We start from the raw sequence: 18,133 nt of genomic DNA, 5'->3' as shown, positions 1-18,133 counted from the left end.
TGTCGGCAAATTAATGTCTCTGCTTTTTAATGTGCTGTCTACTTTGGTCATAACTTCTCTTCCAAGGAGCAAGTGTCTTTTAATTTCAAGGCTGAAGTCACCATCTGCAGTGATTTAGGAGTCCAAGAAAATAAAGTCTCTCGTTGTTTTCCCATCTATTTGCCATGAAGTGATAGGACCAGATGCCATGATCTTAGTTTTTTGAATGCTGAGTTTTAAACCAGCTTTTTCAGTCTCTTCTTTCACTTTCATCAAGAGGCTCTTCAGTTCCTCTTCACTTTCTGCCATTCAGTTCAGTTCAGTTCAGTTCAGTCACTCAGTCGTGTCCGACTCTTTGCGACCCCATGAATCACAGCACGCCAGGCCTCCCTGTCCATCACCAACTCCCGGTGTTCACTCAAACTCATGTCCACAGAGTCGGTGATGCCATCCAGCCATCTCATTCTCTGTCGTCCCCTTCTCCTCCCGCCTCCAACCTTTCCCAGCATCAGAGTATTTTCCAGTGAGTCAACTAGTATCATGAGGTGGCCAAAGTATTGCAGTTTCAGCTTTAGCATCAGTCCTTCCAGTGAACACCCAGGATCGATCTCCCTTAGAATGGACTGGTTGGATCTCCTGGCGGTACAAGGGACTCTCAAGAGTCTTCTCCAACACCACAGTTCAAAAGCATCAATTCTTCCGCGATCAGCTTTCTTCACAGTCCAACTCTCACATCCATACATGACCACGAGAAAAACCATAGCCTTGACTAGACGGACCTTGGTTGGCAAAGTAATGTCTCTGCTTTTTAATATATTATCAATGTTGGTCATAACTTTCCTTCCAAGGAGTAAGCGTCTTTTAATTTCATGGCTGCAATCAACATCTGCAGTGATTTTGGAGCCCCCCAAAATAAAGTCTGACACTGTTTCCACTGTTTCCCCATCTATTTCCCATGAAGTGATGGGACCAGATGACATGATCTTTGTTTTCTGAATGTTGAGCTTCAAGCAAACCTTTTCACTCTCCTCTTTCACTTTCATCAAGAGGCTTTTGAGTTCCTCTTCACTTTCTGCCATAAGGGTGGTGTCATCTGCATATCTGAGGTTATTGATATTTCTCCCAGCAATCTTGATTCCAGCTTGTGCTTCTTCCAGCCCAGCGTTCCTCATGATGTACTCTGCATAGAAGTTAAATAAGCAGGGTGACAATATACAGCCTTGACGCACTCCTTTTCCTATTTGGAACCAGTCGGTTGTTCCATGTACAGTTCTGACTGTTGCTTCCTGACCTGCATACAGGTTTCTCAAGAGGCAGGTCAGGTGGTCTGGGATTCCCATCTCTTTCAGAATGTTCCACAGTTTATTGTGATCCACACAGTCAAAGGCTTTGGCATAGTCAATGAAGCAGAAATAGATGTTTTTCTGGAACTCTCTTGCTTTTTCCATGATCCAGCAGATGTTGGCGATTTGATCTCTGGTGCCTCTGCCTTTTCTAAAACCTGCTTGAACATCTGGGAGTTCACGGTTCACATATTGCTGAAACCTGGCTTAGAGAAATTTGAGCATGACTTTACTAGCGTGTGAGATGAGTGCAATTGTGCGGTAGTTTGAGCATTCTTTGGCATTCCCTTTCTTTGGGATTGGAATGAAGACTGACCTTTTCCAGTCCTGTGGCCACTGCTGAGTTTTCCAAATTTGCTGGCATATTGAGTGAAGCACTTTCACAGCATTATCTTTCAAGATTTGAAATAGCTCAACTGGAATTCCATCACCACCACTAGCTTTGTTCATAGTGATGCTTTCTAAGGCCCACTTGACTTCACATTCCAAGATGCCTGGCTCTCTGTCACTGATCACGTTATCATGATTATCTTGGTCATGAAGATCTTTTTGTACAGTTCTTCTGTGTATTCTTGCTACCTCTTCTTAATATCTTCTGCTTCTATTAGGTCCATACCATTTCTGTCCTTTATCGAGCCCATCTTTGCATGAAATGTTCCCTTGGTATCTCTAATTTTCTTGAAGAGATCTCTTGTTTTTCTTATTCTGTTGTTTTCCTCTATTTCTTTGCATTGATCGCTGAGGAAGGCTTTCTTATCTCCCCTTGCTATTCTTTGGAACTCTGCATTCAGATGGTTATATCTTTCCTTTTCTCCTTTGCTTTTCACTTCTCTTCTTTTCACAGCTATTTGTAAGGCCTCCTCAGACAGCCATTTTGCTTTTTTGCATTTCTTTTCCATGGGGATGGTCTTGATCCCTGTCTCCTTTACAGTGTCACCAACCTCCGTCCAGAGTTCATCAGGCACTCTATCTATCAGATCTAGTCCCTTAAATCTATTTCTCACTGCCACTGTATAATCATAAGGGATTTGATTTATGTCATATCTGAATGGTCTAGTGGTTTTCCCTACATTCTTCAATTTAAGTCTGAATTTGGCAATAAGGAGTTCATGATCTGAGCCACAGTCAGCTCCTGGTCTTGTTTTTGCTAACTGTATACAGCTTCTCCATCTAGAAACCCAAATAAGATGGTAGGTATTGCGAGGGGGCATCAGAGGGCAGACACACTGAAATCATAATCACAGGAAACTAGTTGATCTGATCACATGGAACACAGCCGAATGTGGTCCACTGGAGAAGGGAATGGCAAACCACTTCAGTATACTTGCCTTGAGAACCCCATGAATGGTATCAAAGGGCAAAATGATAGGATACTGAATGATTATACAGTGGCAGTGAGAAATAGATTTAAGGGACTAGATCTGATAGATAGAGTGCCTGATGAACTCTGGACGGAGGTTGGTGACACTGTAAAGGAGACAGGGATCAAGACCATCCCCATGGAAAAGAAATGCAAAAAAGCAAAATGGCTGTCTGAGGAGGCCTTACAAATAGCTGTGAAAAGAAGAGAGGCGAAAAGCAAAGGAGAAAAGGAAAGATATAAGCATCTGAATGCAGAGTTCCAAAGAATAGCAAGGAGAGATAAGAAAGCCTTCCTCAGCGATCAATGCAAAGAAATAGAGGAAAACAACAGAATAGGAAAAACAAGAGATCTCTTCAAGAAAATTAGAGATACCAAGGGAACATTTCATGCAAAGATGGGCTCGATAAAGGACAGAAATGGTATGGACCTAATAGAAGCAGAAGATATTAAGAAGAGGTGGCAAGAATACACAGAAGAACTGTACAAAAAGATCTTCATGACCAAGATAATCATGATAACGTGATCACTGACAGAGAGCCAGGCATCTTGGAATGTGAAGTCAAGTGGGCCTTAGAAAGCATCACTGTGAACAAAGCTAGTGGTGGTGATGGAATTCCAGTTGAGCTATTTCAAATCTTGAAAGATGATGCTGTGAAAGTGCTTCACTCAATATGCCAGCAAATTTGGAAAACTCAGCAGTGGCCACAGGACTGGAAAAGGTCAGTCTTCATTCCAATCCCAAAGAAAGGGAATGCCAAAGAATGCTCAAACTACCGCACAATTGCACTCATCTCACACACTAGTAAAGTCATGCTCAAATTTCTCTAAGCCAGGTTTCAGCAATATGTGAACCGTGAACTCCCAGATGTTCAAGCAGGTTTTAGAAAAGGCAGAGGCACCAGAGATCAAATCGCCAACATCTGCTGGATCATGGAAAAAGCAAGAGAGTTCCAGAAAAACATCTATTTCTGCTTCATTGACTATGCCAAAGCCTTTGACTGTGTGGATCACAATAAACTGTGGAACATTCTGAAAGAGATGGGAATCCCAGACCACCTGACCTGCCTCTTGAGAAACCTGTATGCAGGTCAGGAAGCAACAGTCAGAACTGTACATGGAACAACCGACTGGTTCCAAATAGGAAAAGGAGTGCGTCAAGGCTGTATATTGTCACCCTGCTTATTTAACTTCTATGCAGAGTACATCATGAGGAACGCTGGGCTGGAAGAAGCACAAGCTGGAATCAAGATTGCTGGGAGAAATATCAATAACCTCAGATATGCAGATGACACCACCCTTATGGCAGAAAGTGAAGAGGAACTCAAAAGCCTCTTGATGAAAGTGAAAGAGGAGAGTGAAAAGGTTTGCTTGAAGCTCAACATTCAGAAAACAAAGATCATGTCATCTGGTCCCATCACTTCATGGGAAATAGATGGGGAAACAGTGGAAACAGTGTCAGACTTTATTTTGGGGGGCTCCAAAATCACTGCAGATGTTGATTGCAGCCATGAAATTAAAAGACGCTTACTCCTTGGAAGGAAAGTTATGACCAACCTAGATAGTATATTAAAAAGCAGAGACATTACTTTGCCAACCAAGGTCCGTCTAGTCAAGGCTATGGTTTTTCCCGTGGTCATGTATGGATGTGAGAGTTGGACTGTGAAGAAAGCTGATCGCGGAAGAATTGATGCTTTTGAACTGTGGTGTTGGAGAAGACTCTTGAGAGTCCCTTGTACCGCCAGGAGATCCAACCAGTCCATTCTAAAGGAGATCAATCCTGGGTGTTCACTGTAAGGACTGATGCTAAAGCTGAAACTGCAATACTTTGGCCACCTCATGTGAAGAGTTGACTCACTTGAAAAGACTGATGCTGGGAAAGGTTGGGGGCGGGAGGAGAACGGACGACCGAGAATGAGATGGCTGAATGGCATCACCGACTTGATGGACATGAGTTTGAGTGAACTCCGGGAGTCGGTGATGGACAGGGAAGCCTGGCGTGCTGTGATTCATGGGGTCGCAGAGAGTTGGACATGACTGAGCGAATGAACTGAACTGAACTGAACTGAAGGGAATAAAAAGAATTACTACAGAATTATCATCCCAAAGTATGCCAGATTGAAGTAAATGGAACCACATCTTTTAAAAATAGAAATATCAAGCTAAAATTTAATATACAACAATAACAAAAATCATTCAAAACGGAAAGCAAAAATTAAAACATACATATATAATAGTCACATAATACATGAATTTTTCAAGTGTACATGAAAAATTCACCAAGATACAATATGTGCTGGGCCATAGGGGAAGTCCCAATAAAATGAGAACTGAAATCATCCAGAGTATGGTCTCTGATACCAGTCATTGTTGGTATGGTGGTGAGGATAAGTGCCTCCAAGAGTATGACTGCAATGCAATTAAATCTAGGATTAATAATGGAAGATATCTGGAAAATCCTAACATATTTAAATATTAAAATTACATTTAAAAGTAGCTTATTGGTCAGAAAAGGATCACAAGAAAAATTGAAAATTATTTTGAACTGAAAATACAGCAATCAAAATTATTGATATGCAAGTAAAGCAGTGTTTAGAGGGGTATTGATAGCTTTAAATGTTTATATTAGAAAACAAAAGAGATCTGAAAAAACCACTTATCTAAACTTCCACCATAAGAAACTAGAAGAACAAATTAAGCAGAAGGAAGGAAATAATAAAGAGTGGAAATCAATTAAACAGAAAATTGGGTCAACAATAGTAAAATAGATGATTTTTTAAAAGTTAGAACTTTGAAAAGATCAACAAAATTGATAACTTGCTAGCTAAGCTAATGAAAAACAAAGATACATCATTTGCACACACAAACACACACACAAAGAAACACAAATTACTAATACAAGGAATGAAATAGGGACATAACTACAGATATTCCATATATTAAAATGACAATAAAAGATTATTATAAGCAATTTTACTCCAAATAGTATAAATTAGATAGAATGAACCACTTCATTGAAAGATAAATCCTACTAAAATTGACTCAAAATAAATAGAAATCCTGAATTTCCGTACAAAGAAATTTATCATTATTTGAATCCTTCCTCCCCCCAAACTCTAGGTTCAGATGATCTCACTGGTGAGTTCTACTAAATGTATACCAACCTTATGTGAACTTTTGAAACAAGAGAAAAGAAGAATTCTACCCATCTCATGTTATGAGGTCTGCATTACCCTGGCACCATAGACAGAGACATGACAAAAACAGAAAAGAGAAAAACCTACAGATCAATATTCATATCATGAACACAGATATAAAAATATCTAACAAAATATTGGGAAATAAAATCTGGTAGTATTTTAAAATAATAATGTATCATAACCAATTGGGGTTTATGTAAGGAATAAACCTGACTAGGTTTGACTAAGTAGGCTATAGGTATTACCCAGTGATGTAATCAAACACTAATCTAAGTTTGTGGTGAGGTATTTTATAGACATGGTTAAGATCCACAATCAGTTGACTTAGTAAAGATTACCCTTGATAATATTTGTGGACCTCATCCAATCACTTGAAAGGCCTTTTAAGAGCAAAAACTGAGGTTTTACAGAGAAGAAATTCAAATCCTGCTGAGTCTGCCCTTCAGATTTTGGATTTGCTAGTCCCCACAATCACGTGAGCCAAGTCCATAACATAAGTCATTCACACACACACACACACACACACACACACACACACACATTCCCCGTTGCTTCTATTTCTCTGGAGAACCCTGACTGATAGATAAAATTTGCTTAGCATTTGAAATTTAGTTAATGTAATTCATCATGAAAGTGAAGTGAAAGTGTTAGTCACTCAGTCGTGTCTGACCCTTTGCAACCCCATGGACTGTAGCCTGTTAGGCTCCTCTGTCCATGGAATTCTCCAGGCAGGAATACTGGAATGGGTAGCCATTCCCTTCTCCAGGGGTTCTTCCTGAACCAGGGACTGAACCCAGGTCTCCCACACTACAGGCAGATTCTTTATTGTCTGAGCCATCATACTAGCAGAATTAAGGAGAAGAATCATTTGATAGTCTCAACAGATGCTGAAAAAGTATTAGGCAAAATCCAACACCGAATCATGATAAAAATTCTCAATAGACTTGAAATAGGAAGGAACTTCCTTAACTTGATAAAGGGCACTTTTGAAAGTTATACATCTAATGTCATATTTAGTGACAAAAGACTAAATCCTTTTCTTTTCAGATTAGGAATGAGCAAGGAATTCCACACTCGCCAATTCTACTCAACATTGTGTTGGCAGTCCTAGACAGCCTAATAAAACAAGTGATAGAAATAAATGTCATAAAACTGAAAAAATAAAGCTCGCTTTATTTGCAGTTGACATGATCATACACATATGACATACATGTGGATCCCTAAGGAATCCATAGAAGTAACATACAAATTAAAATATTCTAAACAAAAAATAAATAAATAAAAATAAAACAAATAAAAAATAAATAAAATCAGAAAGGAATAAGTAAAATTACCTTCATTTGCAGATGACATGACCATATATGTAGAAAATCCTAAAGTTTCAAAAAAATAAAAATAAAAAGAAACACTATAGGACAGAAGGTCAATATACAAAAATCAGCTGCGTTTCTACATACTAACAATAAGTTGGAAAAAAATAATTGCATTTACAAAACTATCAAAAACATGAAATTATAACAAAATGTATACTACGTATATTCTAAAAACTACGAAACATAACTGAAATTTAAAAATAGCTAAATACATGGAGGATATATGATGTTCATGCTTTGGAAGATTCAATATTGTTAAGATACTAATTCTTTCCAAATTGATCTATGGATTCAGTGGATAATTCAGGATAAGGCTCCCCACCTTAAGGTCAGTCAGTTAGCAACCTTAATTCCATCTGCAACATTGATTCTCCTTTGTCATGTAAAATAGACACAGATTCCAGGGACTTGTTGAGGAGTCATTAGTCCGCAAACCACAGGACAAGTTTTTAATTATGTGATAAGATCAGCCAAACATCCCTGAGGAACGGACATTTAAACCAGGAGAACAGTTAGAAAATCATTGCAATCTCAGGAAAGAAGTGATGATGACTTGTCCTAGATGAGCAACAATGGGGATGGAGAGAAAATGTGTTTAAGAGATACTTGGAAGGCAGAGTGGGTTGCCACTCCAGGGAGCTGGAATCTGTTATTGTCTAGCATAGGCACAGGTGAGAGGGGCATTTTGATTGGGAAGAGAGAAAGTCTGGATTAAAAAAGAACTGGAGAAAATTTGATCCTTTAGAAACAAGGCCAGAAAAGAAATGAAAATTGTTCTGCCATTTTATCAGCCTGAGCTTTTATTAAGCTGAGTGTCAGTGCCAGTTTTAATTGTTTACATTGTCTCTCAGACAAACTCACTCGATGGATTGTTTGCAGAGATGTCCTCCAACAATTCCTTCTATCCCTGATCCACACTTCACTCCTCAAGGCAAGAGGTGAAGCTGATTTTCCTTCCTCATGGTCTGAACTGGTCCTACGACTTGCTTTGACCAAAAGAATGTAATGTGTGGTGGAAGTTAACATTTTGCTGATTTCTGAGCCTCGGCCTCAAAAAGCTGGGCACCCTCCACTCCTGTTCTCTTGAAATGCATCATCTTCATGCAGAGAGCATGGTCTGGCCTCTTGGAGAGGATGGGCAGCCATGTGGAAAAGATGGAGTCAACTCAGTCAATAGTCCCAGCCAACTACTGGACACAGGAGCAAGAACATCTCGAACCAGCCAGTCCCATGCTTCTTTACTGTCTTAGTCAACACAGGCTGCTATCACAAGCTGCCATGGATTGGGTAGATAAACAACAAATTTCATTTCTCACAGTCCTGGAGACTAGAGATGGAAGATCAGGGTGCCAGCATGGTCAGGTTCTGGTGACCTCACATAGTCTTCACATGAATGACAGAAGGCTAGCTTCCTTTCCCTTCTTATGAGGACACTAACCCATCATGGGGGCTCCACCCTCGTGATCTAATTACATGCCAGTCACTCCACTTCCCAATACCATCCTCTGGGTAGTTAGGGTTTCAACATATGAGTTTGGGGAGTACGTAAACATGCGGTTCACAGTACCAGCTGAAAGCAAACATGAGGAAGCCCGGCTGACAACACGAGGAACCAAGAGGAGCCTCCCAGCGAAGCCCTGCCCTGATACCACCCCACAGAGCCGTGAGCAAACACACGGTTGCTACTGTAAGCATGGGATTTTCAGCTGGTTTGATGGACAGCAAGATCACTGATATGCCTTTCCTGCTGGACTCTAGCCAAAAGTCTGCCCTGGATTTCTATTGTGAAGAGAGCAGAAGAGCAAAGTGAATATAATATAATATAGGGAATACAACACAAAAGAGACCCAAAGACATAGGGAACAAACTCGTGGTTATCGGTGGGAAGAGGGAGACGGAGGGACAATATAAGGGTAGGGGATTAAGAGACACAAACTATTATGTATAAAATAAGCTACAAGGATATACTGTACAACATAGGAAATGTAACCAATATTTTAGAATGACTATAAATGTAGTATAACCTTTAAAAATTGTGAATTACTATATTGTACACCTGTAACATATACTAATGTACATCAACTATACTTCATTTAAAAAATTAAAATAAATTTAAAAATCAAGACCAAAAGAAACCTTGCCCAGCAGATAATGTGCTGTGGAGTAGAAGCACCCAGTGACTATTGTATTGCGTTCTTCATCTGGCGATGTAAATAGATAGGTACACAGCTGCCCGACCTCTGCAGTCCTTGTTCATCTATCTAGCACTTCCCTTCATTCTCTCCCTGTTACCGAGACAGCTGATGGCAGCCACCTGGGCTGCAAGGGGAAGAGGAGCCCTGGGATGATGATAAAGCCTCCTGACAGGGTTCCTGGAGGCTGGCGGGAGCTCTGGGGACAGGAACTAAAGATAGCCTCTCCCGTGATGCCCAGCATCCATCCTTCAGGCCGAGAGGGTTAGTGCAGAGGGTGTGCACCGCCCCCAGAGCTGGGACACGTGCAGACATGAAGACCTATCCTGGCGCCGCTGCTGCTCCCAGGAAGTGCAGCTGGGGAGGCAGAGAGAGCTACCGTTGAAACACTGTTCACTGTTCATCTGTGTTGGATTGTAAATCACTGTAATTTACCAAATGTCAGGGCTTTAAAGAAGGTACCAGAACAGAGAACAGGGGTGTGGAGAAGCCGGTGGGGAAAGTGCCGTGAAAGAAGTAGGATTTTGCCTTTTATGCGACTTTTTACCTGTCATCTCTCAGATGGAATGGCTGTGGGAGGCAAGTTGCCATTTTCCCTGTGCCTCTGGGTTGGTCTCCTCTTGTTTGTGAAGACAGCAAGAGCTCTCTGGCACCTTCGAATTATTATAATGAGAGTTATCACTTATTAAACACTTAAAATATGTATTAAACTAGTGTATTAGTGTACTGTGTTTTACTTTAGTAAGCTGTATTAATTTCATTTTACAGATTATGAAACTGAGTTTCCAAGTAAGTTTTCTGAGGTGTTTCAGCTAGTAAGTGATCAAAGTGGGAATCTAATCTCCATTTACCTGACTTCCAAGCACATGTACAGTTATTTTGCAGAAGCCATACTGTCCTTCATTTTCAATGAAGTGGTCGTTTCCTGAAAGAGAAACCTATTTACTCTGGAACATCTTTATACTTCCTCTTTCACAGCGTCAAACTCACTGAACTGTGATCCCCAAAACCTTTGTGTCCTTAGAGCACAAAAAATACAAAAAGTCCATTTTCTTGAGCTTCACATTGGTCCTTCTTTTCATATGCTTATTTGGTGCAGAGTGAAAAACATCAGCTTGGTCACTTTAACACCCAGTCTTACATGAATAATGTTCTTGATTTCTTTTTGTTTAAAATAAAAGTTGTTGTTCCCTTGTCCCCCAAGGGCCTTCAATTTTTCACTGCCATTCCCATTTGGGGTGAGTCTCTGAGTGCTCCCAAGAGAGTCATGCTGTGGCAGTGCCTGTCACTGGGAGAGGGGACCTGTATCTGAAGAACATATGTCTGGGAGGGGAAAACAGCATCTCCTCTCAGGGATAAGCAACCCAATATAGGAGGAAAAGTCACCTTCAAAACAGATAGCAGAAGCTGCAGCAGGAATGACCGGCCTGGCCCACTCTCTTCCTGGGTTTCAGACTTTGTCCAGTACCTCCCCTCTCTGAGCTTCATTACAATTCTCTCCAAATTAACATCTGGCCTGGTATAACATTCTTGAAATTTCCGGCACAAAATAGTCACCCAGTAAGCATTAAATGAACTCACACTCCTTCATAGCTTGGTGTTGGGCTGGAGGTACATTTAACTTATGTCCCTCACAAAATGTGTCTACACATATGAGACATTTTAAACTAATGTTTTAGGGGTTTTGCTGATGGTCTGAAACCGCCTGGCTTTCCCAGTGGCGCAGTGGCAAAGAATCCACCTACCGATGGCGGAGACGCAAGAGACGTGGGTTCTGTCCCTGGGTTGGAAAGATCCCCTGGAGAGGAAAATGGCAACCTACTCCAGTATTCTTGCCTGGAAAATTCCATGGACAGAGGAGCCTGGTGGGTAATAGTCCAATGGGATTCCAAAGAGCTGAACACCACTAAGCAACTAAGCACAGTACTGGTGACCTAGTTGTTAGGAACCCACCTGCCAATGCAGGAGGCACAGGTTCGATACCTGATCTGGGGAGATCCCACATGGCCTGGGGCAACTAATCCCATGTGCCACTACTATAGAGCCAGTGCTCTAGAGTCCATGAGCTGAGGTTTGGTGTTTTGTTTGTTTTTAGTATTGAACTGCATGAGCTGTTTATTTTGGAGGTTGATCCCTAGTCAGTCTCTTTGTTTTCAAATATGAAAAACATATCCCATTCTGAAGGTTGTGTTTTCATTTTGTTTATGGTGTTCTTTGCTGTGCAAAAACTTTTAAATTAGGTCACATTTATTCATTTTTGTTTTTGTTTTCATTACTCTCAGAGGTGGATCAGAAAAGATCATGCTATGATTTATGTCAAAGAGTGTTCTGCCTATGTTCTCCTCTAAGAATTTTACAGTGTCTGGTCTTACATTTAGATTTTTTATCCATTTGAGTTTATTTTTGTGTATGGTATTAGAGAATGTTCTTTTTTTTTAACTTTATTTTTTTAATTTATTTTTATTGGAGGCTAATTATTTTACAATATTATATTGGTTGGTTTTGCCATACATTGACATGAATCCGCCCCGGGTATACATGAGCTCCCCTTCCTGAACCCCCCTCCTGAACCCCCCTCCCACCTCCCTCCTCCCTTTATCCTCCCTCTGGGTCATCCCCGCACACCAGCCCCGAGCATCCTGTAACATGCATCGACCCTAAACTGGTGATTCGTTTCACATATGACAACATACATGTTTCAATGTCATTCTCCCAAGTCATCCCACCCTCACCCTCTCCCACAGAGTCCCAAAGACTGTTCTATACATCTGTGTCTCTATTGCTGTCTCGTATACAGGGTTATCATTTGCATCTTTCTCTATTCCATATATATGCGTTAGTATACTGTATTGGTGTTTTTCTTTCTGGCTTACTTCACTCTGTATAACCATGGGCCAAAGAACTAAACAGACATTTCTCCAAAGAAGACATACAGATGGCTAACAAACACATGAAAAAATGCTCAACATCCCTCATAATCAGAGAAATGCAAATCAAAACCACAATGAGATACCATTTCACACCAGTCAGAATGGCTGCTATCCAAAAGTCTACATGCAATAAATGCTGGAGAGGGTGTGGAGAGAAGGGAACCCTCTTACACTGTTGGTGGGAATGCAAACTAGTTCAGCCACTATGGAGAACAGTGTGGAGATTCCTCAAAAAACTGGAAATAGAACTGCCGTATGATCCAGCAATCACACTCCTGGGCATACACACCGAGGAAACCAGAATTGAAAGAGACACATGTACTCCAATGTTCATTGCAGCACTGTTTATAATAGCCAGGACATGGAAGCAACCTAGATGTCCATCTGCAGACGAATGGATAAGAAAGCTTTGGTACATATACACAATGGAGTATTACTCAGCCATTAAAAAGAATGCATTTGAATCAGTTCTAATGAGGTGGATGAAACTAGAGAATGTTCTAATTTCATTCTTTTACATGTAGCTGTCCAGTTTTCCCAGGACCACTTATTGAAGAGGCTGTCTTTTCTCCAGAGTATATTCTTGCCTCCTGTGTCATAGATTAGAGGGCCATAGGTGTGTGGATTTACCCCTGGACTTTCTGTTCCAATGGACTATCCTGTTCCATCGATCTATATATCTGGTTTTGTGCCCCAAAACATACTGTTTTGATTACTGTAGCTTTGTAGTATAGATTGAATCAGGGAGCCTGATTCTTCTTGCTCTGTTTTTCTTTCTCATAATTGCTTTAGCTATTTGGGGGCATTTTTGTTTCCATACAAATTGGAAAATATTTTGTTCTAATTCAGTGGAGAAAAGTATTGGTAATTTGATAGGAATTACATTGAATACATAGATTACTTTAGGTAGTATAGTCATTTTGATAATATTAATTCTTCCGATCCAAGAACATGGTCTATCTCTCTACCTGTTTATGTTATCTTTGATTTCTTTCAACAGTATCTTATTATTTTCTGAGTACAGGTCTTAAAACATTGATGACCTGCTTAGGAGGACACTTTGGAGAGACTTGGCGGCTAGTCTGCTCTCTTCTGACAAAACATGATCCACTGGAGGAGGGAATGGCAAACCACCCCAGCATACTTGCCATGAGAATCTCATGAACTATATAAAAAGAAAAAGATATGACACCGAACGATGAGTCCCCCAGGTTGAAAGGTGTTCAATATGCTATTGAGGAAGAGCAGAGGAGAACTATTAATATCCTCAGAAAGAATGAAGCTTCTGGGCCAAAATGGAAATGATACTCAGTTGTGGATGTATCTGGTGATAAAAGTAAAATCAAATGCTGCAAAGAACAGTGTTACATAGGAACTTGGAATGTTAGGTCTATGAGTCAAGGTAGATTGGACATGGTCAAGAAGGATATGGTAAGAATAAATATCAACATCTTAGGAATCAGTGAACTAAAATGGACAGGAATGGGTGAATTTAATTCATATTACCATTATATCTACTACTGTGGGCAAGAATCTCATGGAAGAAATAGAGTATCCCTCATAATCAACAAAAGAGTCTAAAATGCAGTACTTGGGTGCAACCTCAAAAGTGACAGAATGATCTCAGTTCATTTCCAAGGCAAGCCATTCAACATCACGGTAATTCAAGTCTATGCCCCTACCACCAATGCAGAATATGCTGAAGTTGATCAGTTCTATGAAGACCTAGAAGACCTAGAACTAAAACCAAAAAAGATGTTCTATTCCTCCTAGGGGACTGGAATGCAAAAGTAGGAAGTCAAGAGATACCTGGAGTAACAGGCAAGTTTGACCCTGGGGTACAAAATGAAGCAGAGCAAAGGCTAACTGAATTGTGCAAAGAGAATGCACTGGTCATAGCAAGCACCCTTTTTCAACAACACAAGAGACGAGTTTACACATGGACATCACCAAATGGTCAATACTGAAATCAAATTGATTACATTATTTGTAACTGAAGATGGAGAAGCTGTATACAGTCAGCAGAAACAAGATCTGGAGCTGACTGTGGCTCAGATCATCAGCTTCCCATAGAAGAAAGAAAGTCTTCCCATAGACTAAAGAAAGCGAGGAAAACCACTAGACCAGCCAGGTATGACTTAAATCAAATCCCTATGATGTAGAGGTGACAAATAGATTCAAGGGATTAAATCTAGTAAACAGTGTGCCTAAAGAACTATGGACAGAGGTATGTAATACCGCACAGGAGACAGTGACCAAAACCATCCCAAATGAAAGGAAAAACAAGAAGGCAAAGTGGTTATCTGAGGAGGCTTTACAATGAAGAAAGAAGAGAAGTGAAAAGCAAGGGAAAATGGAAAGGTACAGCCAACTAAACACAGAGTTCCAAAGACTAGCAAGGAGAGACAAGCAGGCCTTCTTCAATGAACAGTGCATAAAACTATAGGAAAACAACAGAAGGAGAAAGACTAGAAATCTCTTCAGGAAAATTGGAAATATCAAGGGAATATTTTGTCCGAAGATGGACACAATAAAGGGTAGAAATGGTAGAGACCTAGTAGATGCAGAAGAGCTCAAGAAGAGATGGAAAGAATACATGAAAGACCTGTACAAAAAAGAGCTTAATGAACCAGGTAACTACAATGGTGTGGTCAGTCACCCACAGCCAGACATTCTGGGCTGTGAAGTCAAGGGGGTCTTAGGAAGCACTGCTGTCAATAAAGCTAGTGGATGTGACAGAATTCCAGTAAAGCTATTAAAAACCCTAAAGGATGATGCTATCAAAGTGTTGCACTCAATATGTCAGTAAATCTGGAAGACCCAGGAGTGGCCAAAGGACTGGAAAAGATTGGTACCCATCCCAATTCCATCAGACAGTTGCACTCATCTCCCATGCTAGTAAGGTCATGCTTAAGATCTTGCATGCTAGGCTTCATCATTACATGAACCAAGAACTTCCAGACATCCAAGTTAGGTTTAGAAAAGACAGAGGAACCAGAGAACAAATTGCCAACATTTGCTGGATCATAGAGAAAGCAAGGGAATTCCAGAAAAACATCCACCTCTGTTTCATTGACTATGCTTAGCATAGTCTTTGACTGTATGGAGATCATAACAAACTGTGGAAAGCTTTTAAAGATATGGGAATACCAGACCATCTTACCTGTCTCCTGAGAAACCTGTATGTGGGTCAAGAAGCAACAGTTAGAATCCTGTATAGAACAACTGATTGGTTCAGGATTGTGAAAGGAGTACAACAGGGCTGTTGCTGTCACCCTGTTTATTTAAGCTATATGCTGAGCACATTATGAGAAATGTCAGGTTGGATGAGTTACAGGTTGGAATCAAGATAGGCAGGAGAAATAACAGCAACCTCAGATGTACGGATGATACCCTCTAATGGCAGAACTAAAAGTAGCAAAGAGGAACTAAACAGCCTCTTGATGGAGGCTTGATGGAGGAGAGTGAAAGACCTGCTTAAAACTAAATATTAAAAAAACTAAGATCATGGCATCCAGTCCCATTACTTCATGACAAATAGAAGGGAAACAGGTGGAAGTAGTGACAGATTTCCTCTTCTTGGCTCTAAAATTACTGCGGATGGTGATTACAGCCATGAAACCAGAAGACAGTTGCTTCTTGGCAGGAAAGCTATGACAAGCTTGGACAGTGTGTTGGAAAGCAGACACATTGCTCTGCTGACAAAGGTCCATACAGTCAAGGCTATGGTCTTCCCAGTGGTCATGTATGGTTGTGAGAGCCAGACTGTAAAGAAGGCAGGGCACCAAAGAACTGATGCCTTAAAACTGTGGTGCTACAGAAGACTCCTGAGAGTCTCCTGAACAGCACAGAGATCAAACAAGTCAATCTTAAGGGAAATCAACCTAGAATACTCAGATTGATGCTGAAGCTGAAGCTCTGGTATTTTGATCACCTGATGCAAACAGTAGACTCATTGGAAAAGACTCTGATGCTTGGAAAGATTGAAGGCAGAAGGAGAAGAGAGCATCCGAGGATGAGATGGCTGGATGACATCACTGATGCCATGGACGTGAACTTGGGCAAACTTTGGGAGATGGTGAGGGACAGAGAGGCCTGGCGTGCTGCAGTCCATGGGGTTGCAAAGACATGGCTCGGTGACTGAACAACAACTGCCCTCTTCTTTGGGGATCTCTGATTTGATCTCTTTTCTATGTTGAAGTTTACATCAGATCTTTGTTGTGAAAAAACATCCAGTGGAAGAATCAAGATTGGAATCCACTGGGTGGTGTCAGTGCTGGATTGCTTTGGTTTCTTCTCTGAGCCTAAGGAGTTCTGTAAGTTCTCTGAGCTGGGCTGGTTTAAGTTCATAGCTGCCCCGGATTAGAAAGAGATTTACAGGAGCTACTTGTCCCACAGTTGTATAATGTTGAGCTGTTCTGTAAAGCAGTCCCAGCCACAGGTGACTATTGACTGCTTGAAATGGGGCAAACGCTAATTGAGATGTATTGAAAATGCAATATACAGATTAGATTTTGAAGGCTTTGTATGAAAAAAGAGGGTAAAATATTTCATTGATAATCTTGCTGTGTTGCTTACATGTTAAATACTATTTTAGATATACGTGGTTAAATAAAATATAATATTAAAATCCCTTTCACTTGTTTCTTTTTACATTTTTAGATGTAGTTACCAAAACATTTAATTTTTTTGTAAGAATTACAAATAGCTAACAGGTACATGAAAAGTTGTTCAACATCAGGGAAATGTAAATCAAAACCACCATGAGATATCACCACACCTCAGATTAATTCTCATCAAAAAGATAAGAAACAACAAGTGTTGGTGAGGATGTAGAGAAAAGGAAACTCTTAAAGTAATGCTCAAAATTCTCCAAGCCAGGCTTCAGCAATACATGAACTGTGAACTTCCAGATGTTCAAGCTGGTTTTAGAAAAGGCAGAGGAACCAGAGATCAAATTACGAACATTCTCTGGATCATTGAAAAAGCAAGAGAGTTCCAGAAAAACATCTATTTCTGCTTTATTGACTATGCCAAAGCCTTTGACTGTGTGGATCACAATAAACTGTGGAAAATTCTGAAAGAGATGGGAATCCCAGACCACCTGACCTGCCTCTTGAGAAACCTGTATGCAGGTCAGGAAGCAACAGTTAGAACTGTACATGGAACAACAGACTGGTTCCAAATAGGAAAAGGAGTACATCAAGGCTATATATTGTCACCCTGCTTATTTAACTTATAGACAGAGTACATCATGAGAAATGCTGGGCTGGAATAAGCACAAGCTGGAATCAAGATTGCCAGGAGAAATATCAATAACCACAGATATGCAGATGATGCCACCCTTATGGCAGAAAGTGAAGAGGAACTAAAAAGCCTCTTGATGAAAGTGAAAGAGGAGAGTGAAAAAGTTGGCTTAAAGCTCAACATTTAGAAAACTAAGATCATGGCATCTAGTCCCATCACTTCATGGGAAATAGATGGGGAAACAGTGGAAACAGTGTCAGACTTTATTTTGGGGGGCTCCAAAATCACTGCAAGTGGTGTCTGCAGCCATGAAATGAAAAGACACTTACTCCTTGGAAGGAAAGTCATGACCAACCTAGACAGCATATTAAAAATCAGAGACATTACTTTGTCAACAAAGGTCCATCTAGTTAAGGCGATGGTTTTTCCAGTGGTCATGTATGGATGTGAGAGTTGAACTATAAAGAAAGCTGAGCACCGAAGCATTGATGCTTTTGAACTGTGGTGCT

This window comes from Moschus berezovskii, chromosome 12 (genome assembly GCF_049115385.1).
Source record: "Moschus berezovskii isolate FMDL1 chromosome 12, NW_MosBer_1.0, whole genome shotgun sequence".
NCBI lineage: Eukaryota > Metazoa > Chordata > Mammalia > Artiodactyla > Moschidae > Moschus > Moschus berezovskii.
The sequence above is the reverse complement of the archived record's forward strand: the minus strand, read 5'-3'. Positions refer to the sequence as shown.